Raw genomic sequence first — 27,075 nt, 5'->3', positions numbered from 1 at the left:
CCGGCGAGGCCTTCGATGACTCCGATTCCTTCGACTCCAGTTCCATCAACTTTGATGCCGAACCCTGAGCGGCGTCGTGAATCTCTCTCTCCGGAGCCGGAGTCGATTGCGGATCCGACGGCTTTGAATGTGAAGCTAAGATCTAGGCGTGAAACCCAAAGATTAATGGAAGAGGAAAGATATAGAGGGGAAAATCTGGAGGAGGGCGAACTACAGGATTCTGAGGACCCTTTTGAGGACCTGTCTGTAGCTAGTGGCCTTGAACTGTCACCTGAATGGGACCTTGTTTCGGTTTCTAATGAACCCTCAAAGGATGTGACACCTTATCATGTGGTGATAAAGAAAGCCGCAAATTTATTGAACATTACTCTACCATCTGCAGAATTTAAATCTAATCTGCTCACAGAGGTCCTTCACTCTCCTTCTTCAGTGACTGAACCTTTACTACCTTTTAATGATGCGTTAAAGGAGCCAATTTTAGAAATTTGGAAAAATCCTGTTTCAGCTCCTGCTGTATCTAGAGCTGTAGCTAGGAGGTATAGAGCAGCTCCTGAAGACCCGGAATTTTTAACATCTCATCCTCTGCCGGAGAGTTTGGTGGTGCAGGCTGCCTGTTCCAAAAGATCTACGGGTGCGTTTCCGCAGGTCCCAGCGGAAAAGGAGTCGAGAAAGCAGGATCAGGCTGCTAAAAAGGTCTTTTCCTCTGCCAGTATGGCTTTAAAATCCACAAATGCAACCTGCTTGATGGGGCGTTATATCCACGCTCTTATGGACACTGTGAAACAGTTGGTGCCCAAAATACCTGAGGAGGATAGGAAAGACTTTCAGGAGGTAATTTCTGATACTCAAGCTGCAGCAAGGCAGGTTATCCAAAGTGGATTGGACACGGCTGATTCTGTGGCGAGGATCATGGGTTCTTCAGTTGCGACAAGGAGAGCCGCATGGCTTAAATCTAGTGAGTTTTCCACAAATGTCCAGGCTGCATTGATGGATCTTCCTTTTGACGGGTCTGGATTGTTTGGGAAGAAGGCAGACACTGCTTTGGAACGCTTTAAAGATAGCAGAGCAACAGCAAAGTCGTTGGGCCTTCAGACCAGGGGCACTTTTGTAAGACGTTCAAGAGGATTTGGCAGATCTTCTTTTCAAAACTATAAGTCACCCCAACAGCAGCCACAGCAGCAGCAAAACACTTTTATACAGAGCTTATAGAGGCAAACAAAGGGCCCGAGCTTGGGCCGTAATGCTTCCTCCTCTTCCTCCTCTTCCCCATCCCAGCCCCCAGCCACAGCAGCAAAGCAGCCCTAGATCCACCATTCTGGATCATGTGGGCCCAGTGGGGGGCCGGCTTACCCATTTTCTACAAGATTGGGAATTAATAATATCGGATCTTTGGGTTCTCAATCTTGTGGAGAATGGGTATGCTCTTCCCTTTCGGGAATTTCCCCCAAATTATCCTCCTTGCCAGGGTTATTGTTTGGAGGACCACCTGCTTCTCCTGCAGGAAGAAGTCCTGGCATTGTTTCGAAAAGGTGCGATAGAGGTGGTTCCAGAGCAGGAGAGGGGTCAGGGATGCTACTCCCGGTATTTCCTGATCCCCAAAAAGGATGGCAGGCTTCGGCCAATTCTGGATCTCAGGATCTTGAACCTTTACCTGAAACAGGAAACGTTCAAGATGCTCACTCTTGCACAGGTTCTTCAAGCGCTGCTGGAAGAAGATTGGATGGTGTCGATCGACTTGCAGGATGCGTATTTTCATATTCCCATCTTGAAGTCGCACAGAAAGTATCTCCGTTTTACGGTTGGGTCGCAACACTACCAGTTTGCGGTCCTTCCGTTTGGTCTTACTACTGCGCCTCGAGTCTTCACCAAGGTGGTGGCAGCACATCTCAGGAGGTTGGGGATACATGTGTTCCCGCATCTGGACGACTGGTTGATCAAAGCGGAGTCGCCGGAGAAGGTGCTCCATCATCTGCAAGAGACAACTCAGTTGTTGCACAGGTTGGGTTTTTCGATAAATGTACCCAAATCTCACCTGGTGCCCTCCCAGCGCAACCTGTTCATAGGTGCGGTACTGGACACTACTGTTTGTCGTGCATTCCCTCCACCTCAAAGGATTCGCGACATTCAGGAAATGATTCCTTTGTTCTGCAATGGAGCGGTCGTTCCAGTCCTGAAGGTTCTTCGCCTGCTCGGTCTGATGGCTTCTTGCATTCTATTGGTCAACCATGCACGCTGGCATATGAGGGCACTCCAGTGGTGCCTCCGCAGGCAGTGGTATCAGCACAACGGAGATCTCAGGGAGTCTGTGAGGATCTCCAGAGAAACTGCAGCGGATCTGACTTGGTGGAGCGTGGAAGGCAATCTGTCGCAGGGAAAGCCTTTTCATCTTCCTCCATCGGTGGCCACAGTAATTACGGATGCATCCACTCTCGGGTGGGGTGCTCATCTGGGGGACCTGGAGGTCACGGGTCTTTGGTCTCCAGATGAAAGGTTGCTTCACATCAACCTTCTGGAATTACGGGCAATACGTCTGGCGCTCAAGGCCTTCCTCCCTTCCCTTCGCGGTCGGTCGGTTCAGGTCCTGACGGACAACACGACCGCGATGTGGTATGTCAACAAGCAGGGTGGAGTGGGGTCGCAGTGTCTCTGCAGAGAGGCTCGTCTCTGGTCCTGGGTTCAGGACCACCAGATTTGTCTGATGGCAAATCATCTGGCCGGAGTTCAGAACGTGCGAGCGGACAGTCTCAGTCGGCAGTTCTCGGCCGACCACGAGTGGAGGCTTCACCCAGAGGTGGTTCGTCATGTCTTTCGGACGTGGGGGACTCCTCGGGTGGACCTGTTCGCCACTCACGAGAACGCTCACTGCCTGTCATTCTGCAGTCTCCAGTATCCGATGCAAGGAGCCTTGGGGGACGCGTTTCAGTTGAGTTGGAGCTCGCAACTCCTTTACGCGTTTCCTCCCATACCTTTGATTCCTCGGGTTCTGAGGAAAATTCGCCAAGACCGGGCCCAAGTTATATTGATCGCCCCGGATTGGCCAAGAAGGGTGTGGTACTCAGACCTTCTCCACCTCTCCTCTCACCCGCCGCTCCGTCTCCCTCACAGGGCAGATCTCCTCTCACAGATGGAGGGGCAGGTTCTACACCCCCACCTCCACACCTTACACCTTCATGCCTGGAGATTGAACGGGGCAACCTGAGTTCTTTTTCTCTCCCGCCTGATGTGGTGGATGTCATCTTGTCAGCCAGGCGTGACTCCACTAAGTCCATCTATTCTTATAGGTGGTCAAGATTTGTCACTTGGTGTGGGGAGAAATCTATAGACCCTTTGAGAGCCCATTTGTCTGATGTTCTCCAGTTTGCCCTTTCTCTGGCGCAACAGGGTCTTGCCGTTGCTACAGTGAAGGGCTATCTTTCAGCGCTGTCGGCATTTCTCTGTTTGCCTGATCAGCCTTCTCTTTTCAAATCTCCTGTGGTTTTAAGATTTTTGAAGGGCCTCACAAATAAGTTCCCTCCTACTCCTTTTATTGTTCCTCATTGGGATTTGAATCTTGTGTTGACCTTTTTGATGGGTTCTCCCTTCGAACCCTTGCACAAGTGTCCCATGAGGCTTCTTTCTTTTAAAACGGTCTTCTTGGTTGCAATTACCTCGGCAAGGAGGGTAAGTGAGCTTCAGGCTCTTAGTTCCAAGCCCCCATTCTTGACCATTCATGCTGAAAGAATAGTTCTCAGGACCAGGGCCGCTTTTCTGCCTAAGGTGGTAACTCCCTTCCATCTGGGACAATCCATTACCCTTCCTACCTTTTATCCTCCCCCTCACCCTTCCAAGGAGGAGGAGCGGCTTCATTGCTTGGACCCAAAGAGAGCAGTCAGTTTCTATCTCGATAGGACTAAAGACTATCGTGTTGATGATCAACTCTTCGTGGGTTTTGCTGGCTGTAAGAAGGGCAGAGCGGTGCACAAGCGCACACTTTCCAGGTGGATAATCCTGTGCATCAAGATTTGCTACTCTCTGGCGGGTAAGGACCCTCCTGAGGGTATTAGAGCACATTCAACTAGAGCAAAGTCTGCAACATCTGCTTTGTCTAGAGGTGTTCCAGTTGAGGACATTTGCAGAGCGGCGACTTGGGCCTCCCTCCACACTTTTGCGAAGCATTACTGCTTGGATACCGAGGTGAGGAGGGACGGCCACTTCGCGTGTTCTGTCCTCCAAGATTTCCTGGTATAGCAGAGTGGACACCCTCTTCCGGGAGTGGGGACTGCTGTGGGACTCTATTCACAAGGTGAGGAATCCACACGGCAGATGTATCTATCAGAAGAACAAGTTACTTACCTTCGGTAACGCTTTTTCTGGTAGATACAATATCTGCCTGTGGAGTCCTCACTGACCCACCCTCCTCCCCGTTGTCCACTCTTCTATACCAGTGTTTCTGTTATATATTTATCTTGTTGTAAAATGTTTTATTGCATTTACTTCACACTGTGTGTGTTACCTTGATATTGGTACTGCGTATACTGTGTATATGTTTACTGTCATTGGTCCGTCCGTGTGCCTCGAAGGCACGGAAAAAAGGGCGGAACTGATGTCATCACGCCGGCGTGGGCCTATTGTAGGCGTCGGTGACATCAGCGGAGTCGCGAGCGATGCCGTGCCTCTGTGACATCCGAGTCTACGTCGGCGCGAAGCTACAAAAAGAATTTCCGAATGTTGCTGACGCAGGGGGATATTCACAAGGTGAGGAATCCACAGGCAGATATTGTATCTACCAGAAAAAGCGTTACCAAAGGTAAATAACTTGTTCAACAGAGTGACTTAACACCAAACATCATCTCAAACACTACAACCACATCGTGACTTACCCAAATCAACCCATACCCACAAAAAATAGTGGTAGACCAGTAGCTTAACGCCTAAAATCCATCTCAGACACACACCACCAACCGTGAGGGAGTATAAATAAATATACCTACAACCACACCTTAGTGGTAACCCTGAGTGACTAAACACCTGAAAGTCAACTCCAACACCAAACTAAAGTCCAAACATTGGAACCCCCTGATTGTTACTATTCCGGAAGATGATGAAGTACAGGTGCGGGTGGTATGAAATAACACTGCTGCCGCGCAATTAAGTCCAAACGTTAGAGCCCCTTTAAGTTACTTTCACGGAGGACCAATCTGTAAGGATAAGCTTCTCCTGACTACCTGTCCTTAGTCCTTGTAGAAAACGGAAGTGCACGAAAAGTCATTTTGAAGTGTTGTACCCGGAGAGAACAGGAAACGCCAAAAACAATGATGGAAAGACAAGATGGCGTCACACTTTCAGCAGGTACCCCAGGAGCGCCCCGGGTGGCTCTAGGCACGCACGTACAATATGGCGTAAGGGCTCCTCACTTCACCACAGACTCCTTATGTCGGGGCTCGCGGTGGAGACAGCGCACAAGTTAAACAGTTGGAAACATCTGAGCCTCAAAAGATGGTGAACTTTAAAACAGAAAAAAATAAACTTGGCACAACGGTCACTCATAGATGTAGTTGTCAGATTCCAACATAGCATCACACACAACACCTTTTTCGGTCTCACTGAGGGTCAAAGACCACATGTGCGAGTGTCGGCTGCATTCTTAAATATAGTCTCCCTCAACACGAACAACTTCGTACCAGTTTCACTCAGTTCCTAAGATATGGAGTTCCGTTTTGTCTGTGCCGCAGACACAGCCAGCACGCTGGGTACAATCCAATAAAGCAAATCCACAAACAGTGATGAAAACTTGGCATCACTTGTAACATTAAATTACTCAGGAACACTTACAGAGCTGGCTACATATGTGCCGGCAAAGTCCTCCCACACCGCAGTTGCGGCAGACCAATCCGAATGTCATCGATGGGACAGGACGCAGCCAAACCATCTTACTTCACCGCAGGTCCACAACAACAAGTCCAGGATAACACATATGGATCTATATTGAAAACCAGGAGATCCAGGTGTCCCTCTACACTAAGCCTACTGCCAGAAACACGCTGCTCCACTATGACAGCTTCCATCCCAGATGCGTCTCCACAGGAACTGTTCCAACATGAGGCATTATGAACACCATACAAAACAACTGAAACAAAAGTTACTTGGCAGGGGCTATCCCAATAGATTCATCAAGGACTCCTACAAAAGAGCTAAATATTACAACAGAGACATTCTTCAAGAAAAAACCAAGAAGGATGATAAAAAACTTGTTTGCGTTCTCAAGCATTCCAACCTCAATAATAAGATACGCCAGATAATTGGGACACCATGGCACATTCTCAACCGTGGAGATTAATTGACTAATCTCCCCAGACCCGTTATCGGTTCGAAACTCAACAAAAACCTCAGAAACTCACTTGTAAAGGCCACCTATGAAGAGGAAAGAAAATATATCCAGAAATCCATCACAAGAACTAACCCCATAAAGGCAATCATAAATGTTGTAAATGCCATGCTTGCAATTTTGCTATTACTACAGCTGCCTTAGAGTAGGGACAGAAACATTTTATTTTCACTAAAATGACCAACTGCAGGACGGCCAATGTGATTTATCTTATCCTATGTCCCTGCAATCTGGGATACATGGGAGAGACCAGCTGCAAATTCAGGATAAGATTCAATGAACATAAGTCTGCTGTAAATAAACATTCGTATTGGAGCCCCTCTGGTTGAGCATTGGTCTTGGAAACAGCACTCTGAGACAGACCCCAAATGGATGATCCTGGAAAGGATATGTCCCAAGGATGGGAACTCGGATGGCTTGTGGAAGAAACCTGAAGTGTTTGGATTTCCACTCTCCAGACAGCTATCTCTGGACTTAATGAACTACTCCCTTGGGAGAATGCCATATTGTAAGTCTCTCAGATGTCAGGTGTCTTTCTCTCTATGGTTCCATCAGGCCTGCAGGGTCTTGCAGTCCATTCTGTGATTTTAGTTGGGACTTCTGGCCTCTATTTTTTCAGTGCGAATTTTGCCCTTTTATGGGATTTTTTTTTTTGTAGTAAATAAAACCACTTTAATATTTGGAAAAGACAAACATTCTTATTTTATTCAAACAGTGAACTGAAAAAGCAGCCACAATAAGGTGGAGGTGACACTACTGTCATCTGGAGGCACCAGATTATCTTCCTGGGAAAACCATTTGTTATTCTTCAATTGCTGCTGCCTGGGGCACTGAAGTATCAGCCAACAAAGTTGATAACAACCAAATGCAGGATGGTGTTGGCAAAGAGGAAGTCTGCAAAGGCACGCTCGGGTGAGATTCCCTGGAAATCAGCCTTGTTCTGAGGGTTTATTTGAATTCGGAGGCACACCCCCAGAATAAATGAGCCCACACAGGAGCTGAATCCAGAAAGGAAGGAGTTGAAAGGGAAAGCGCCCACCAGCAAACAGTATACAAATTGCATGTCCCCTGTCAGCAGAATGTATAGCAGGAAAGCATCCAGCAGCTTCAGCCGCTGCGGGTTGGTGCTCAGATACTCATCTAGGAAGCGGGAGACCACTGACAGCACGGAGGTCGACATGTCTGATCGTAACTTCGCAGGGGCACTCACATGTATGAGACTTTTTTTTGATAATCGAGTTTATTGGTATTTTTTAACAGATCACAAAAAAGAATGACAGCACAATCAGACATGGTAAAGAAGTGAATTACATCAGGAAGAAGAACGAATGAGATGTGTACAACACTTGGGAATGAGTAGAGCACTAGCAGGCAACCATTCTTGTACTGGACGTGTTCATGTCCCTCTGGGCACCAAGTTGACCCACTTGCCCCATATCCTACCAAAAAGCTCGGGACGGCCCCTGGCCTCAAAGAGGGGTTCCTCCTGAGTTCCGCATCAGTCCACACCCCGTCTCTAATTCAGCACAGTTGGTGGCCTGGCCTGGGACCAAAGCGCCACTATGTGGCGTTTCGCCAACACCACAGCCGTTCCGAGGAAGCATTTATCGGCCCGGGAACCATTGAGGCCATCGAACACTCCCAGGAGCAGGTTTAATGGGTTGTGGGAAACCTCCCAACCCAAGGTCTGTGTGAGCTCTGGCTCTACCGCCGCCCAGAATGGTGCCAGAGTGGGGCATTGCCATGTCATGTGGTAAAAGTCTGCAGGTGCGTGGTTACATTGCGTACACGACGGGGACAGACGCTGTAGATACCTCAGGGGTGAGGTATGCCGTGTGGAGGTAATAGAGTTGGACTAGACGCAGCTTGGAGGAGGTCGTCAGGGTTTTGGGAGCCATAAGGGCATCCCTCCAATCCACGTCCTCCAGGGGGCCCAGCCACCCCTCCCAGCGAGCGCGTAACAGGTCCAGGGAAGCAGGTCCATTGTTCACCAGTGAGCGGTAAATCCTCGACATACACCCCCCCCCCCCCCCCCTCTGCCTAGATTCCCCATCATCACTTGGGCTTCCAAGGGACTGAATTCCAGGAGGGATGTGGGAGATGGAATGTGTGTTTGGAGGGCATGTCATAGCTGTAAATACTTATAGAATTGGGAGGAATGGAGGGAGTGGCATTGCTGTAAGTCTGCAAAAGATCCAATGTGGTCCCCCACCCAGACGTCCCCCAGCAGTGAAATCCCGATGAGATCCCATCGCGGGAAGTCCTTGAGTGAGGAGACCGCCTCCAGCCACACACCACTCCACAGAGGCATCTGTTTGGTGAGCTTCCGGTCCCAATTCGTGTGGCGTAAGGCTGTACGCCAGGCCTTAAGTACCGTCCGAGTGATGGGGGGAGGGCCCATGGCACGGGGGCCCCGTAAAGGAAGGCTTGGAGCAGCGGGAAGTCCATTGACTGGAGTTACACCTGGTACGCTGGGTCGGACCAGCCGCCCGCAAACCAGTCAGGGATCACAATGAGTTTTGTGGCCAGGTAGTATAGATGGAGATTGGTTACCCCCATGCCCCCAGGGAGGTATGCAGCAGTGCCCCAAAGACAAACGTGACCTCCCGCCACCCCGGGTAAGAGCACTGTCTATCTCTCGGAACCAGCCCCCCGAAAAATGAACGGTGATATTCTGTAAAATGTATAGAAAAAGGGGTAGGACCATCATTTTAAAAAGGGTGCTTCTGCCAAGGAGATTGAGGGGGAGGGATTGCCACTTCTTGAGGTCCGCCTTTGCCTTAGTGACCAGGGGCGTGATGTTCAGGGCCCATATGAGGTACGGAAGGAGGGCATCCCACACTCCCAAATACTTAAACGACTGTCGACGCAGGGGGATGGTCGTCTGCCAGTCGTAGCACGCCCGGGATGGAAGTAAGGGTACCAGTGTGGACTTAGCCGGAGGCCGGAGACCCGCTCGAAGGCTAGGAGGGCGTTCAAGCATCTCGGACCTGAGCTCTCTGGGTCCGCCAGGAAGAGGAGGACGTCGTCGGCATATACGGCGATCTTATCAGCCTGGTATGAGTCCCAAGCCCAGCCTGTATGAGGGGATCCTGACGGACAAGGGAGGCCAGAGGTTCCATTGCCAAGGCAAATAGGAGTGGCGAGAGCAGACAGCCCTGACGAGTGCCTCTCTGTATGGGAAACTTCCCAGAAAGTGTGCAGCTTATAAGGACTCTTGCCTTAGGGTTGGAGTATAGGACCGGGATGAGGCGCCGAAACGGGGAGCCAAAACCCATCCTCTCCAATACATCCCAAGGTAATTCCAGTCCACCGTATTGAATGCTTTTTCGAAATCAACAAACAGCAGAGCAAGATACGGGGTGAGGTGGTGACGGTGTGCCAAGGCAAGGTGGAAACGACGGATGCAGTGCCTGGTGCACCGGGCTGGCATAAAGCCTCATTGATCCGGGTGAACCAAATCTTGTAAGTGTGGACGGAGCCGCTTAGCCACGGCAGTGGCGAACATTTTTACCTTGGTGTTTAATAGGGAGATGGGGCAGTAGTCCGCATAGGCAAGGGGGCGCAGTTGTGTCTTTTGAAGGACCACAATCGTGGCCACGTTGGTCTCGGGTGGTGAGGACCCCATGTCTCTCGGATCAGCTTAAGCCTACGTTTGGAGTCATCGCTGCCAGGGCCCCTTCCAACTGCACCGTCTGGGCCTCCAGCTGAGTGAGTTGGGCGTCTGCTCCGTACGGTTCACGTGGACCAAACCTCTAGCAACCCCTCGCATGGTGGCCTTGCCGGCCTCCCATAATGTCCCCGTGAAGGGACCGTGCCCGTATTTGTCAAAAAATAATGCCTCAGTTCCTGCCCGAGTGACTCAACAAATTCTGCGTTTTGCAGGAACCAGGCGTTCATCCGCCATGCCGTACGGGTACCATTAGGGGGTTTCCCAGGTGGAGGAAGATGGGGAGTGATCCGAAATGCCTCTGGGCAGGATTGAGGCCCCGGACATCAGTTGACAATCTGGGGCAGGGTAGAAACAAATCAATGCGAGAGTGGGAGTGGTGGGCCGTTGATGTGTGAGTATATTGCTTTCTGCAGGGGTTCCAGACCCAGAGCAGAGGGCCAGTCAGACAGGCGTGTAGCAGAGGCAACGCGGGCAGCCAAGGGAGCACCTGTTGTGTTGTACGAGGGTTTCAGAACAGCGTTGAAATCCCCCCGATGACAGTCAGGCCGTGAGCAAAGGAGGAGACCACGACTGTGAGATGGCGAAGGGCAGAGGCAGTGTTGGCGAGGGGAATGTAAGTGCACAGGATGTTAACTGGATGTCCCTCGATCTTACCTCTCAGGGCCACGTACCGGCCCTGTGTATCCGTCTCGGCCAGCGCCAGGGAAAAGGGAAGGCCCTTTCGGAGCAGTATGGCAACTCCCCGGGAGCCCTGAATGCCAAACCCTGTCAAACCCATACCGGGCGAGGAAATTATATTGGGTGCCCATAAGGTGTGTTTCCTGTAGGAACAAGACATCTGGCTTATGTCGCTGGGCGCTACGAAGGACAGCAGTGCGTTTTATGCGGTCTAAGATGCCGTTGACATTCCACGAGAGGACGCGAAGGGGTCTATGTAAGGTGGACGTCATTGGGGTGGGAGGTGCATGGAAGAGGTAATGCAAGTTCAGATTGGCTCGGGTGTCAAGGGAAGTAGCTTATCCTGGCCGGTGTCATTGAGTAAAAGTTGTGCATTTTGGTGAATCTCGTGTCATCGTCCCTGGCATACATACTTGAGGGGCTACCAAGAAAAACAAGAACCAGCGGCCTGTAGGCGGCTAAAAACAACAAACCATCAGGAGACAACTGTCTACCCACCCTCCCTCGCCCCCAACTCCCCCCACCCTACACTGCTGAAGGCGAAGCATCTGTCACCCTGAAGAGGAATGCGTCTAGCGTCCCTATCCTCCAGAGTGACGTCCCTTCAGTGCACTGAAGGGACGTCACTCTCGAGGATAGTGACGCTAGACGCATTTCTTCACCCCGGGCCCAGGGGGTACACTTCAGTTGCACCACCCACATTGCGAACAATTGAAACATCACATCACCACCAGTGTGCGATTTCCACACCCCTTATCGGCTTTGCTTACCCTGAAGCGGAAAACATTCAAAACAACAACCCACTAGTGAGTCTTATTGCTAAGGTAAAACGGCTAGCTAAACATAGACGTGGCAGAGAAGGACCCCCATCCCTGTAGCCGGATAAGAGATATGTCAACAGCTGTAATTACTTTTAAACTAATATGCCTCAAGAAGTACATTTAAAGTCAGGCAGTGGAATAGGAAACAGTTCACCCAGCCTTGGTTACCATGGAGATGGTTTGCACCTAGTATAGAGATTGGCAAACATTCGCAAGTGTAGGTGCCCTATTGGGAACAAGGTGGAAAGTTCGTGCTTAGGCCGCAGTTCAAGCTCCCCCGTCCTCTCCGGATCTATGGAGTGCGGGGCTGCGGGACAGGTCCGAGTCAGAGAGGGAGGGGCGCAAGGCCCTGGAGGGGTCCGGTATACGGCTCAAATTAATCAGAGTTAATAGGACTGGGAGTGGTGGACCTCTGAGTTGAAGCGTGTGAGGAAGGGCGTTGAGATGGTGCACCTGGAGAGCGGGATGCCACCCCCGATGGTCGTTTGTCTTACGTGACCGGGTCTGCCATCTTTGGGGTTTTAATTTATTGGGGTACCCCATTGAATTAATGGTCTTTGGGGTTTAGGCAGGGTTGGGTGGGGCTGCGGGGGGGGGGGGGGCCTGCCGGGTCGGGGAGGGTGTCGGCCGCCTCAGAAGGGGCCGTTCCTCCGTGAGCCAGGTCCACGCAACCTGGGCGGTATCAAAGAAGAATGTCTTGTCTTGGAAGACCACCCTGAGCCGGGCCGGGAAGAGAAGTCCGTATCTAAGACCCAGGTTGCGGAGCTTCTGCTTGACCTCGTCATAAGTTCGACGCTGTGCCTGAACCTCCCTGGTATATTCCGGGAAGACCATGATTATGTTGTTTTGGGTCATAAGAGGGCCCTGGGCCCTAGCCGCCCTGAGGATGGCGTCCCTGTCTCTGAAATTGAGAACCCTCAGGATGATGGGTCTTGCAGGAGCCCCGGCGGAGGTTTGGAGGCCGGTGAGCGATGTGCCCACTCAACGGCGAACCAGGGTGAAAGGGACTCCTTGGGCATTCATGAACGCACCCAATTCTCCACAAACGTGTCCGCGTGACCTTTCTCCATTCCATCCTATGAGGCGCAGATTTTTCCTTCTCGACCTGTTTTCTGCATCCTCCTCCCAACGGTGAAGCTTCGAGGTCTGGGTCTAGAGGCGGGCCACCTGTGTTTTAAGCTGGCCAATGTTGTCCTCTGCCGTGGAGATGCGGGATTCTGTCTCCATGATTCGTGCCGTGGCGTTGCGCAGGTCTTGGCGGATAAGAGCCACATCCACCCTCACCTAACCGATCTTGGTCTCGACGGGGGCCTGCGAGGCGCCTATCGCCTGAAGGATGGCGGAGAGATTATCCCCGTTGGGGGCAGGGGAATTGTAAGCCCCACCTCCAGGATCCCGGTCTGTCGTGGTGAATCGGTCCATTGTGGTTTGGGCTGGAGGGGCAGGGTCCTACGGGGTGCGATTTTTTTCCCATCGCCGCAAAGGATGCGGTTCCGGCCCCAGCTCTGGCAGGAGGGAACACAGCGGTCTTGCAGAGGGGAGGGGGTCCCCGGTCACCCAGGCCTTCAATACTCTGGTCCGGCCTCCCAGGTCCATCCCCTCGAGCCCGCCGTGGGCAGGAAGATAGACGCACCGCTCAGGCCGGCACCAGGACCGCGCGGAGCACTCCAGTGGAAGGCCAGCGGGCCGGATCAATCAGTATCAACAGCACCAAGTCCGGCGCTCGGACTCCCCTTCCTGCAGAGACGGCCTCCCACCCAATAGGATAGCTTGAAACGGAGAGAGGTTAGAGAGGGGCAAAGTTCTGTGGCGAATCCACCATCGCCACCGGTAAGCCAGAATAGAGGGCCCTCAACTGCCCCCAAGGAGGCACCCCCTGACAAGGGGTATGCCGTATGAAGGGGGAGGGGGCGGAGGCACTCACTATAGCCCTCCGTGCCGCCACCCGACTTGGTAACCGGTCCCCACTCCCACCAGCGGTGGATTGGCGGCAGGGGTGACAGGGGGCTCTCACTCCCCACCCAGGCCCAGTCGCTTCAACAGCAGTAGCAAGGCTGTTGTGTCCTTGTAGGATTAGGCGGCGGCATGGCTCCTGTCCAAAGCCACCCGCCACCAGGCGGCTGCCATCGTGGGGAATCCCCAACCACGTGCAGGCCTCCAGGCGGTCCACTAATTGCTGGCTCGTGGTCGACAGTGAGGGTGATCTGGTGGGGAAGGCCCAGAACTGTGAGTGGGAGTCAGGAGAATCAATGAAGGTTGAGGGGGCGGGGGCTACCCGTTCGCCCCCACACCCTGCCACCCGACAAGATGGCTGGTCCCCTACCCAAGGCCCCACTCACCGGTACAGCGGCGTCACTCCGCCCAGAAGTCTCAAATAACCCTGAGGCAGGACGCCGCTGCCTCCACGTCGGCGTGGGCTAGGTGGGGTTGGCCGGGGCTCAGGATGTCTAGCGTGGATGTTCTTGAGGAACAGGCCCAGAACCGTGGGGGGAGGCCGGAGAGCCACAAGCAGGCCTCCAGGCTGTCCACTAATTGCTGGCTCGTGGGCGACAGTGAGGGTGATCTGGTGGGGAAGGCCCGGAACTGTGAGTGGGAGTCAGGAGAATCAATGAAGGTTTGGGAGGTGCGGGAGCACCAGGATGCTCCTCACCCTGCCACCTGACAAGATGGCCGGTCCCAGGATCTCCAGGCCCAAGACGGCCCACGCGCCCAAAACAGCTGCAAAGGCCCGTCAAAAGACACAGTATCACGGGGCCCACTGCTCCCCAGGTGGCTCCAATAGGGCCCAGATGCGGCGTCCGCCACCGGCTTTCTGGGAGACAATCACCCAGGGGAGAGACACACCTAAGGGGGCCTGAAGATAGCCCCAGCCCCTGCGCCCGGCCCGACCACAGTGGCCGAGGCCCACGGGGAGCTGGGAATCCAGGCAGCGGCGGTCCACAGGCCCAGTGGGAGCCCAAGGAACCGCCTGGCCCGTCCCCTCTCGATGCGGCGCCGCGCCATCACGGCGGCCGAGTCAGCCGGCTCAGGGCCCGTCCACCGGTCAGTTCGAAAGCACACAGCAGCAGCGCCCAAGGCCCACAAGGCGGAGCAGGCAGCGGACGCTGCAGCGGGTTCAGTCTCGGCCCTTCACCCCCCGGCAGCGGTAGCCAAGTTCAGCCCCGCCCCCGGCTGCCGCAACTTACCGCAGGACAGACCATCAAGGCTGATCCCCCTCTGGAGAGCAGTATCCGATCCCAGCGGCCGGGAGAGAGTACTCCGTCCTCGATATACAGGCCAGGTGGCGGGTCCCGCTTGCGGCCACGATCCGCTGCCCCGTGTCACCCCTCGCCGAGCTCTGCAGCACCGGCCCGCATGAGGACACTACCACTCCTAAGCGCCGTGACAGGGGCCTCGCAAGGAAGGTCAACAACATCTGAGGCTCGCAGCACCGGGCCAGCGGCGGGTCCGCCATTTTCAGCGGATGTATGACATTACAACGCATGCTTTTACCACGCATGCCTTTACAACGCAGTTTTTACAACGCATGCCGTTACAACGCATAGCGCTTAGGGGTGCTGGATAGTGAATAGTTTAATTTACTATTCCAACTCCAGTTCCCGTGGATAGTAGGGAAGGTGTTGGATAGTAAATTAAATCTATTCCCTATCCTAGAGCGCCCCCAGCGCAATGCGTTGTAATGACATGCGTTGTAATAGTTGTGTCGTAAAGGCACTGCGTGGTGAAAGTTGCGTTGTAAAGGATGTTTCCCTTTTCGGCGCACGGCCGCTGCAGGGGAGCGGGAACGGATCAGCAGAGGCGTCAAATTGTCTGAAAACCGGCCCAAAGTGTAGCAGAGGTGACAGCTGGTCTGTAGCGGTAAGATTTTCAGGTGGATGGTGGCTGTTGGCGACAGGTGCAAGGCGATTGAACGAGGGGGTCCGAGAGTCCTTTTGTCCGGGTTTCAGAAATGAACTCTGGAATTGCACACGCTTTTACGTGTGTTTTTTGTCAGCTCGTATGTGAATAGGCTTTCAGTGCCTGTATTTTGGTAACAGAGCACGCAATAGGCCAAAGGCGGGCGCATTGCTCTGCCCACGGCCTATTGTTGTCTGTTACGAGTCCTTTATCCGCTACACGCAGCCAGTTCACAGAACTCTGCGGACGGCAGGTAATTGCCGTACAACGCCCCTCTCCCCACGGGCAACCCTCATCCGTGTCCTGAAAGGGGCAGGAGAGAAAATGGCACCACAGCTACTGCCAGAGAGTCCCTCTCGATCATGATCTCCCCAATTTCTTCCAGTTTCTCTGCCCCCCCACACTCCCCCTCATAGGACCACTCGCTGCCCCCGCATCACCCTGTGATGAATGAACCAAAGCAGTCTGTCTCACAAATTTGGATTGGGAGCAGGCTTTGTAATTAGCACTCTTCTCTACACCACTAAAAAAATAGTAACTTCTCTGGATACGGTTGGATACTGCAGTTTTGTCGCTTTAAGCGCTAGAAACTGTAGGTGCAGATAACAGCCAATCTAATAGTACTAAAAATACCACTGAATATGTGTAACCTTAGATCAAGACCTCTTTTTCACTCCTTAAGATTGGCATGACCGCCATTTTTAAACCTGGACCATAAAAGACGCAACATACCTTCCTATAGAGTGTGTCCAACATATTGACTTATGAGACCCAACCGACGACTACGCCCCCACCCACTCCCAAAGAACTTTGAAACCAACGGCTCCTGCAAGTTTTTTCCAATGAGAATCGTCTCCCCCCCTTTACATTCTGTGCCCCGAGCGGCGTCACTTCAAGTGCTAGGTTCGAACTGTGAGAAAAGACTGCTTGGTTGAAGGGGGCAGGTATCACCCAGAATTACCCATCAGGAGACTCCAGGGACCCTCGCACCCTTAGATCCTCTTCACAGAGCAGAGCCTCACAAAGGCAGACATCTCCAAACACTGCGCACTCCCCCTGAGCTAAACTCTTCTGCTAGATGTTGGAGTAAATCTCCAGGTAGGAGTAAACCAGAAGGAGCATCCTTCTGGACTCACTCCACCTCTTCTTGCCGATCAACCGCTCCCACCTCCTTAACCAAAACAGCTCAACAGCCACCTATTCCAAACTGCACAACAACCGTCTATCCGAGCAACTAATCAGGTACACCCTCTATACACTTCGAACCACACCGATTTTGAACAGCTCACAAACTATGAATGCAAGGAGTTAAAAACACCCACATATTCCAACAAGCATTTGCAATGCAATAGGTCTTGCAGTTACGCGAGTTTAAGCTATTGGCATTGTAAAAACGAAAATAAAAATAAAAGTCATTGTTATTCGTAATGTCAAGAGCTTGAACTTGTTTAAATTGGTGCGGGCACTGTAACTTATTCAACAAAGAAGTGTGAGAAAAAGTAGAACAGATTGTGGCCAACAGGCTTAGTGGTTTTGGCAGTGCTTGTTTTATTGCATGAGACAGGCATAATATTCAGTGTGTCCCCATTTCCTTTGTTTTAGCTGGAGTCTGGAATGCTGAGTGAAGGGGTGTAACAGAATGTTGTTTGGTCTGGCCTGGAGGCTAGTAGAGTGTTAGTTTTAGGGCAAATCAATCCGACTGGACCTACCTTTGATGTGATCTGAAGGCCTGAAATGGAATAAGGAACATAACCTCCTATTTGAGTAGCTCCAGTGTTTTATGAAGTCCCAGCCTTCTCAATGCATCAGCTATTTCAGAATACCTCTGAAGGTAGTCCATAGAATGGCCTTACTTTAATGCTCTTTGGTAAACAGACAATCGAGGAACCTTTTTAGTGTGAGAGACTGCTGTCAATTCTAGCTTGTTGATGTGCTACTGTTGCTCTTATGGAAGACCTTTAATTTGGGACCCCAAAACCAGAGTTACAGTGGATTCTTCCTTTGAGGGTTGCTGGAATTACATATTTAATCATGTTGTCGTTTAACACTGCCATTCAAGGTACTGCACAGGTACTTGGCTCATGAAATCCAATCCCACTGATAAAATTGGACCCCCCGCCCCCCAGTCTCATGAGTACACTGTTGGAAGCTAGAAGAGATGAGTCTTGTCTGACGATTGGATGATATTGCCTGTAGGAGGTTATTCTTGTGCTATCCTGCAAAGGAGACACTACATAGTGTCCCTAACCAGATTCAAGTTTTGATTGTATTGACAGTTATTTGCTTTGACTTGCAGTCCTAGATCACGTAAAAGCTGTTATTGCATTTGTAAGTCCTGATTGACCTTTCGCTGAGTGTTTTGAGAAGCCAGCTGTCAATAAATGTCAGTTATCAGTTTGCGGTGGAAAAAAAACCAGTACCTCTGCCGTGCATTATTGCAGGTCCCAGTTGCATTTGTTAGAAGTTAGAGCTGTTGGCATTGTAAATGACCATGCCCTTTATCTGTTTAAAAAAAATAAAAAAAATTAAAGGGATTGTCATTTACAATGCTAATAGCTCAAACTCTCATAAATGCGAGCCCTATTGCATTGCAAATGCTTGTTTATCTCTTTTCTGTCCCTAATGGACTTAAATGTTTCAAAATACCATGTCTCCCTTGATGATGAGTGCACCCTCATGGCCAGCATTTACATGGTCCATCGTATCAGGCTTACTGAACGACACACTATTTAAATCAATTCCCTTAGGACTATAGGTAGGTCAGTTTCTCTGTATCTGGTTGCGCGGCCCCTTTGGGTATATCTCTTGTCATCATTCCGCAGATTTATTTTATTTTATTTGTGTGTCCTTCTCAGTGGTATTAGAGTTCAGGTGGGAAATTATTATTTCCGTTCCCACCCTTCTCTCCTCCCATGACCCGGATATCAACAGTGGATATTGTATGAATCATATGACTGTGGCAATACGTTAGCAAAACACACAAGATGATGGATGGAATGTTGCACAATGGCCAAACTTTCCCCCCAGTCACAGATCTGGGTTTAATCCATCGTTATTTTGCTCACCAAGCCACCCCAGTTCAGACATGGCCATATGCAAATCAGTCTTGACCCTGTGCCTCATGGGAACAGTCCAGCCCGAACTGCCAAGCCATGTCTTCCCTGGACCGGAATCAAGCATCCTAGGACCGGTTTCTGGCTATCATCCGTCTTCAGCCAGGATAGCTTGACTCCAGTGGCTCAGTGAGCACGGGACCCAAGTCTGGGCATACTCTTCCCACATAGGGTGAACAGCAAAACAAACAAGATGATGGACGGAATGTTGCACAATGGCAAAACATTCACCCCCAGTCACAGATCTGGGTTTAATCCTTTGTTATTTTGCTCACCAAGCCACCCCAGTTCAGACACGGCAATACGTTGCCACTTACTACCTACTCGATACCCCCTCCATAGTAGTTATTTGTGTGCATTCAATTTAATACTCTTATCTATACTCCTTTCTCTCTGCCATATCACTTAAGGTATCAATAGCTTGCATTATGGCTTCTTTTTGACAAGGCTGTGGTCTGAATTGTATGGTATGTATGTTACTCACCGGTTAGAGATGGGTGCCATGCCTTGTTTTTTTTCCTTTTGGTGATGGCCTGCTTTGTATCACACCTATTCTGGATGTTGGCTCCTCCTCTTCTTATTATTATTATTATAGTTACAATGAATATATCTAGTTATTGTTGTTTGGTTTCTGACTTGGGATTGTTAAGATTGTGAGCCCCCTTTTTTTAGTGCTCGATTATTATATGATCCTAAGCAATTTGGTTTGCCTCCTGTCACAGGAGTTATTTGCACAGAGAGCGCCCTGATGAAGGTTGCTTACATCTACGGCCAACTACCGAAACCTGTGTTGGCTTCTTTCTGTTAGTTTGGAATTAACATCCTATAATGTCATCAACATCTACACATTGAGCTATACTCCTTTGTACTGTGATTTGTTCTATTGTTTGTAATGTAAATATTGTTTTATCCAGTGTTTCATATTGTTTTTCTGATTATGGTGATTGTTGTTATTAGTGGTGTGTGATTTATTATGTGTGTTTTTTCTTTGTTTGTGCAGTATTATATTTCTAATCTGTATTGATCAACCGTACTTGTGGGTGCTCACAACTAAATTATTGTATGTACCTTTGTTCTGGTCTATATACAAAAAAGAATATATATACAGTTATTTTAAAGAAAAAAGTTCTTTGCACTATACATTAATAAAACATATATATATATTTTTGTATGAGATGAATAAACTAAAAAAAATACTAGTCTGATTCTTGGCTACGTGTATATTGTTGATGTACTGCATATGTTATATACAATGTATTGGAGAAGTTCTTGTTTCCTTTACCATGAGACAGCTGGAAAACACTTGCACTTCTGTGGAATCTTAACTTAAAAGTAAAAAGTATAGAAACCAGCCAATCAAAAGAGATGGTAAGGAGGCTATATGCTCCATGAGGGGGGGGGGGGAGGGGGGTACAATCACATAAGAATGGCAAGCTGGAGCATAATTAAGAAGCAGGCAAATGACTGACATGAAGCCAACCATACGTGAGCAATGGATGGGCTCAAAGCCCCCTGCTTGTTCTTCGTAAGCCCACAGTTTGGCGTACTTGTGCTGCACTGTCTGGTTAAGCTTAACTAAAAATATAGCCCTAAAGTTAAGCCTAAACCTAATCTTAGCCCTGAACCTAATTGTAACCCTAACCATTATCTTAGGAGGTATCTCACTTCCTGCAGTTGTAGAAGGAGATATTTTCGTAGTGGAACAGTTACAACATGCTATAGAGGGCGTAGGGGAGTTACAGCATAGACCCCTATCCCCTGAAGTGACAATAATCAATAAGCAGGTCACTTCTTCCAGCGACACCCCAGGGAAGGGTGGCCCTGTTCAGGAGAATATTGCTATGCATATTGATGGCAATAATGGGTTGGTTACCGAGAAGGGACAAAGGGATGACTGTAGCTAGTCTATTGGGACAAGAAAAAGAAAGTGCAAAGCTATCGTCAACCAAGCAAAACAATCTAAACCCAATAATCCATCATCGCCATCCCCAGTCACAAGGCGCTCCCAGGTGGTAACTGAGCCGCCGGACTTACACCTCTTACTAGAATCTATGAAATCTTTTCTAATTAAATTACTAGAGGAAAAACTGGCACCTATTGTGTCTAAACTAGATGATATAGAACGGAATCTAGTGTTGCACATGAAACCTGCATCACCATCTGTTATTGTTAAAAACACTACACCGATCCAACTAGTTTAGATTCTACTGCAGGACCCCAACACCGTTCTGTTGATCAGGGGATTCCAACCCTCTTTAACTGACATAGAAACCTGGTCTCAAATTAACACAGGGCAAGTAGTGGGTGGACCTACGGAATGTCGGGCTCGGGCTAGTACTCCCCTAGCCCCAGAACAGGCACAGGCTCCCCGTTGCCTGGGAGATAATGTTGGTAATCTTGCAGGTAACTATTCTGCTGCTTCCACAAAATTTGTATCTATTAATCTACCCCCGAATCGACACCTTAGGTGGTGATCTTGGGGAACGTTCCACCTCTTGACCAAGCAAGAATTTAGCCAGCTCACGAATAAGGTCACACATTGGCTTTCAAGTAACACCTCTGTGGGCACGGCGGTAGACCGAAACATTATAATGGTCTGCCGTGTGGGCTGGGTGGGCAATACCAGGAAAACAGGGGAGGGGGATTGCATCATCATAAACTTCAATAACTGTATGATAGCAGAAAGAATACTGAGAGAATCCCGATCTGTCCAGCTGTACAGGTGACCAAATATCCAGATCCTCCCCCTGGGCTATTTTGACAACCCTGTTCTAATCTGTACTGATAATCGTTATGGCCACAACCACCGACACACCCAGAAAGAGAAAAATTAGAGATCTCATGCAATCCCACATATCCCAAGAGTTTCTACCCTGGAGGGGTACCCCTCCTCGTCAACTCACCAGGGGTCAAACAGATTTGATACCCTCTCAGGTCTAGAAGAGTGCGACTGACTGAGCCCTGGGACTGTTTTGGTTGCTGCATCTTGGGATCGACAGCTATCTACCCCATTTTTACACCATAGGCAGCCATCCCCAAGGGTGTGTACCCCTGCACTATAAGAGGTTCATTTGTCTACCCCCCCGGAGGATCCCCTTGAGACAGCAGTAAATAACATTATTTCCTGGAATATCGCTGGATTGGCGGGGAAGTTTCTTGACCCAAAGTGGGTCCGGTTTATCAAACAAATACCCAGTGATTTGTTTACAGGAAACTTGGATGGTGGAATGCAATTTATTCCTAGAGGGCTATAAAGCTTTTCTTCGTCCCAGCATCACCCTTGTTGAGGGGTAGAGCCAAGGGTGGGTTGGTTATTTATACATCTTCAGCACTGAAATGTAAAATAAAGGAAATTTGATTCCCCCACCCAGAACGCTAAGCTATTGTTTTAAAGCAAGGGAATGCAAATCTTTGTTTGATTAATTTTTATAATGCAGTGCATACCGTGGGATCTTGCAAGATTACCCTACTGGGCGAATTTGTCAAACAACATTGCTGCTCTCCTCTTTATTGCTTTATGGTATTAGGTGATTTTAACTTGAGACCGTGCGGAGACCCGGCATTGACTTGCATGGGAGAACTGGGTTGTGCAAAGACGAGGAGTCTTCATTTCGAGCACTCGATGCAGGGAGATGTGCTCAATAATCTACTTAATGAATTAGATCTGATCTCAGCCATGTCCCTGGTAGACGACCGTAGTAAACAGCCTGTTCCTCTTTCAAAGGACACAATGGGGGTTCTTTCATTGACCATATTCTTATATCTACCGGCTTACAATCTTTCTTTGTGGAGTTTAAAATCAAATGTAGCATATATAGCGACCGTAACCCTGTGTGTATACGCCTTGGTGGTGATCTATTGATCCAACAAGGGAAGAAAGCAGTGCCTGGTGCGTTGAAAGTTACAGACGGTAGGCGCCGACTTAAGTGGTCCCAGGTGGATCCGGTAGCATTCTATGATGATATCCAGGAATCTTGTGCTCCTGACTTAGCAGTATGCATGTCATTTGACTCCTCTCCAGAGATTGTACTTAATGCCTTCAAGGTTATTACTAAAAAGGCGGGAACCCTACTGTCTACCCGCTCCCAAAAATTATTACCCAGAGACCACAAGTGGTTCGACAGCTCTTGTTCGAGAGCGGCGAGAGAGTTAAAGGCGGGTCTGAAGTCCATCCCAAGAGACCAATCTCGAATCAGGCTCCTTCGCCTTAATTATAAATGGGCTGTGGCATCTCGGAAATCGGTAATTAAGGATAATACGTGGAAGGAGCTCCTTGAACCTGAAACATTAAGTAACAGCGCGAAATTCTGGGGAATAATTAACAAACCCCTATTTGAAAAAGAAGGGTCGGATGCTATTGGTACAAACATCACAGAAGATGACTGGATACGCCATTTTGAGTCCATATTTACCTGCACCACGTTAAAGGTATACCCGAAATTGGAAGGCAGTAATGAAACATTGTCCCCGTTTACGATGTGTGAGGTTGAGAAAGGCATCTCCGGCCTGACCTGTAACAAGGCTCCAGGTCCGGATGGCCTGCCCCCAGAACTCTTTAAATCAAATCAACCTCTCTGGACCCCAGTCCTCACGGCTGTGATTAACGCAGCAGTGTTGGAAGGATGCCTAGAATCGTGGGGTACCTCCACGATTGTCACCGTTTTTAAGAAGGGAGACCGCAATAGCACTGGCTGCTACAGACCAATCTCCCTCATTGATTCTGTAGTCAAGGTTGTGTGGAGGGGGAGGGGGGGTAGTCCTGCACAGACTGAGCACTTGGGCCAAAGAAAACAGAGTCATCTCTGATATTCAGTACGGGTTTCGCCCCAGGCATTCTACCCTGGCCCAATGTCTTAACCTGTATATGATCCTGGGTATACTGTAGCTAGCAAGGGTGCCATCTACATGGCGTTCATGGTCCTTTCCTCCGCTTTTGACTGTGTCAATCGGGGGAAATTGTGGCTGTCCATGGACGCCATGGGGGTGGATGTCACTCTTGTCAACTTCCTAAGGGATCTACATAGGGATACCAGGGCAAACATTAGATTCTCACACGATCTTGGAGTATCGAGGGATTTTACAGTTACCCGGGGAGTAAGGCAAGGGTGCATTTTAGCGCCATTTCTTTTTAACCAATACATTAACGATTTAGAGAATTCTCTGATTGAAACCGGGGTGGACTTCCCTTACGTAGGGCGCAGGGGCCCTCCGGTCCTCCTCTACGAGGACGATGCAGTCCTCTTGGCTAGAACTGCCAGAGGTCTGCAATCCTTACTGAATGCTTTCCGCAGCTTTATGGCTGAACGTGATTTAGCCATAAATAATTCCAAGTCTTCCATACTGCAGGTCGGGACCTACCCGAAACGCAACTTCCCCTTTATGATAAACAATGGAAAAGTGCCCATCACTACAACATTCTCATACTTGGGAGTTTTGTTTGATGACCATTTAAGTTGGGCTGCTTTAGTTGAGAAGAAAAGGGAGATTACACAGGCGAATGCCGCCATCTTCAGCTTTGCAAGCAAAATGAGCAAACGCCCAATTGCTGCAATGCTGAAGCTGTACCAAGCAAAAAGATTTGCAATTGGCAGCTATGGCAGTGAGCTATGGGGATATACAGCAGTGAAGGGCATCCAGGTGGCAGAGAATAATTTTTTTAAACAATTATTGTGAGTACCAAAGGGTACCTCAAATTTAATCATTCATGAAGAAACTGGGCTCCCATTTATTGGCGACACGTTAGCAATGCGCCCTCTGCTTTTTTGGATGAAATGCTGGCTAAATAATGATCTTACCCTCAATCACCAGCTACTTAAAGAGGCCCTGACTCTGGATAACATGCTTAAAATCCCCTGGTTAAAATATTTAAAATCCTGCTTTAACGACCTTGGACGACTGGATCTCTTTTTAAGCCCTGAAACAATTACCATTGAGGATGTGGCCTATGTTAATAAAACCTTTTCCCTATGACAAACATTTAACAGAAAAGGGGCAGAACTAGTTAAACCTAGTGTTCGTAACTTTATGTTACTTAAAACCGTCCCCTCGCTGGAACCTTATCTAACGTGGCCTATTTCATCCCATGAGCGGTTTCTGTTAACCAGATTTAGGTTTAACTATTACCACCTTCTACTTGCAGTTCCAAAGGGAAGTCATAAAGGGCAGGTATTGCCGCCCTATGGCACAGGACCTAATGCACTTTATGTTCTTTTGCCATTATTATGATGTTCCCCGTAGATTCTTTTTAAAACCTCTTTTAAAAAAACTGAATTTCACCCAGGTTCGTCCGGCTCTTTGCTTCCTGCAAATGCTGAGCCCAGAAAGCACTTTATTTGTGGTTGGTTTTTTAAAAAATGCACTGAGAATGAGAAAAAGCCTCCCGAACTAATGGAAACTTGTACTGTAGTCATGGTATCAACTACATTCTAGATTTAAGTTTGTACATCTGGGATGAAAGCTTTTTAACTTGTTTTGTGTTAACATGTGAATGAATTATCTTATTACTTGTACAAGTTTAAATGTACATATTTTTAATTATATAATTGTCCCTTTTATTGTTGAAATATATTGCTTTTATGGTTTGATATTCGTAAAACCGAATAAAGTATCTTGACAATGACTATGACGATGACTAACCATTACCTTAAAAATACCTGATGATAATACTGCAGACATCATTTCTTTCAATATCTTGGTCCCAATGCTATCTTTATCAACAATATGGAAAAGCTCCATAATTTGGTGGCACACTTAAGCTGCCTGCAGTGGCCAGGAAGCTGGAAAACCCCTGTGGTGCAAGTACCTCCTTTTCTAGCCTGTTTCCTACACCTGGACCACGAGATCAGGGAGTGGAAAATCCCCTGTGGTGTTATTTATTTTACAACACAGCTTACTAGGGCCTAAGCTAATCACAGGGGCAAGGTAGAAAGATACAATCTCCCTCTGCAGAATCACTCTAACTTCCCTCTAATTCCAGCTTCATCACCCCTCACTTAAATTGATGGTGGACCTGCCATCTGGCTGCCACAGTCACCCGGTGGGAGACTGCGGCTGCCCTAACTCCCCTCATCCCCCCACGATAGCGGTCCTCATTTGCCAGGGTTCCATGACATAAATGGGTTGTGAGGGTGGGCATGTGAGGAAACAAAGATGCACGATAAGAGGAATGGAGGTATTGAAGGACCAAAGTAGTGGCAAGCAATGAGTGCTATGGAAGGGTGAATAACATGTGAAATAAGACTGGGCACTGAACGGCCAGAGTAGATAGAAAGAGTGGGTCTCAGGTGTTGAAATGAGGGTCAACCATTGGGGTAAACTCTTGGTAGAGGACGAGCAGCGCAGACGAAGGGGCACATGAAAGGAGTGAGGTAAAACCAAGAAACGCATCTATTGCCAGGCAACATAAAGAACGGAAAGGGGTGAGTGTCGAGTTGTGGCACAAGGTGAGGATGCCACAGGTGGGGCTGTGGCCTAGAGGGAGATTAGCACTTGAGAAGAGGTTAATACAGCTTAGAAGTGGAGTGAAGAAACTGGAGTAATGAGTATTATGATTATGTGGAAGGACTATTTCGACAGTTGGAATCTGAGTCACATCTTCCTAAACCCTGACAGTACACACACAGAAAACAAAAGCTGAGGATGGTAGTTGCCCGGTTCCCTTTCGGTTACAGTTGGCTATCACCACAAACATGGCTTAGCGCCTTTGACCGTCCTGACTCTCTCAGAATCGGTCGCTCCCCACGCTCCCTGGTCTCTTGGGTATCGTAGTGCTTTGCTCGCATTGATTTTAAGATAATTGGTGCCTGCTTCAGTATCGTAGCGCTCTATTGCTCACTGCTGCCAAGAATTATTTGTGCATTGCTCGCATTGCCTTTAAAGTATTTGTGCCAAAAATTAATTTGTGCATTGCTTGCATTGCCTTTAAAAGTATTTGTGCCAGTTTAATATCGTAGCGCTCGCATTGCTTGGTATAAATAAATAATTAGTGCCTGATTGTGCCGGTGCCACTGCCCATAGCGATATTCCACATTGTGCCCCAATCTCGTCCTGTTTTGGTTTTGCTTTTGCTGCCATCTTGTTGTTGTGCCTCGTAGCCCGTCTCTCCACCCCGCTCCCGCCTCCCAGCTGCTCCCCCCTCCCACTGATAGCTAAGGCTCGTACCGTCTGCAGAAGCGCTGTGACCGTCCTGACTCTCTCAGAATCGGTCGCTCCCCACGCTCCCTAGTCTCTTGGGTATCGTAGTGCTTTGCTCGCATTGCTTTTAAGATAATTGGTGCCTGCTTCAGTATCGTAGCGCTCTATTGCTCACTGCTGCCAAGAATTAATTTGTGCATTGCTCGCATTGCCTTTAAAGTATTTGTGCATTGCTCGCATTGCCTTTAAAAGTATTTGTGCCAGTTTATTATCGTAGCGCTCGCATTGCTTGGTATAAATAAATAATTAGTGCCTGATTGTGCCGGTGCCACTGCCCATAGCGATATTCCACATTGTGCCCCAATCTCGTCCTGTTTCGGTTTTGCTTTTGCTGCC

At 49.2% G+C, this 27,075-nt stretch overlaps 1 protein-coding gene and 1 pseudogene across 1 annotated transcript in view; one reads left to right on the top strand and one right to left on the bottom strand.

Annotated features, from left to right (window-relative positions):
- LOC144763134 (fatty acid-binding protein, brain-like) overlaps positions 1 to 27,075 on the top strand; it is an 80,494-nt gene that overhangs the window by 9,680 nt on the left and 43,739 nt on the right. The window lies entirely within an intron of this gene.
- Positions 7,042 to 7,544, bottom strand: LOC144763135 (dolichyl-diphosphooligosaccharide--protein glycosyltransferase subunit DAD1 pseudogene; annotated as a pseudogene).

Source organism: Lissotriton helveticus, chromosome 6 (genome assembly GCF_964261635.1).
Source record: "Lissotriton helveticus chromosome 6, aLisHel1.1, whole genome shotgun sequence".
In the NCBI taxonomy this organism is placed as follows: Eukaryota; Metazoa; Chordata; class Amphibia; order Caudata; family Salamandridae; genus Lissotriton; species Lissotriton helveticus.
The sequence above is the reverse complement of the archived record's forward strand: the minus strand, read 5'-3'. Positions and strand labels throughout refer to the sequence as shown.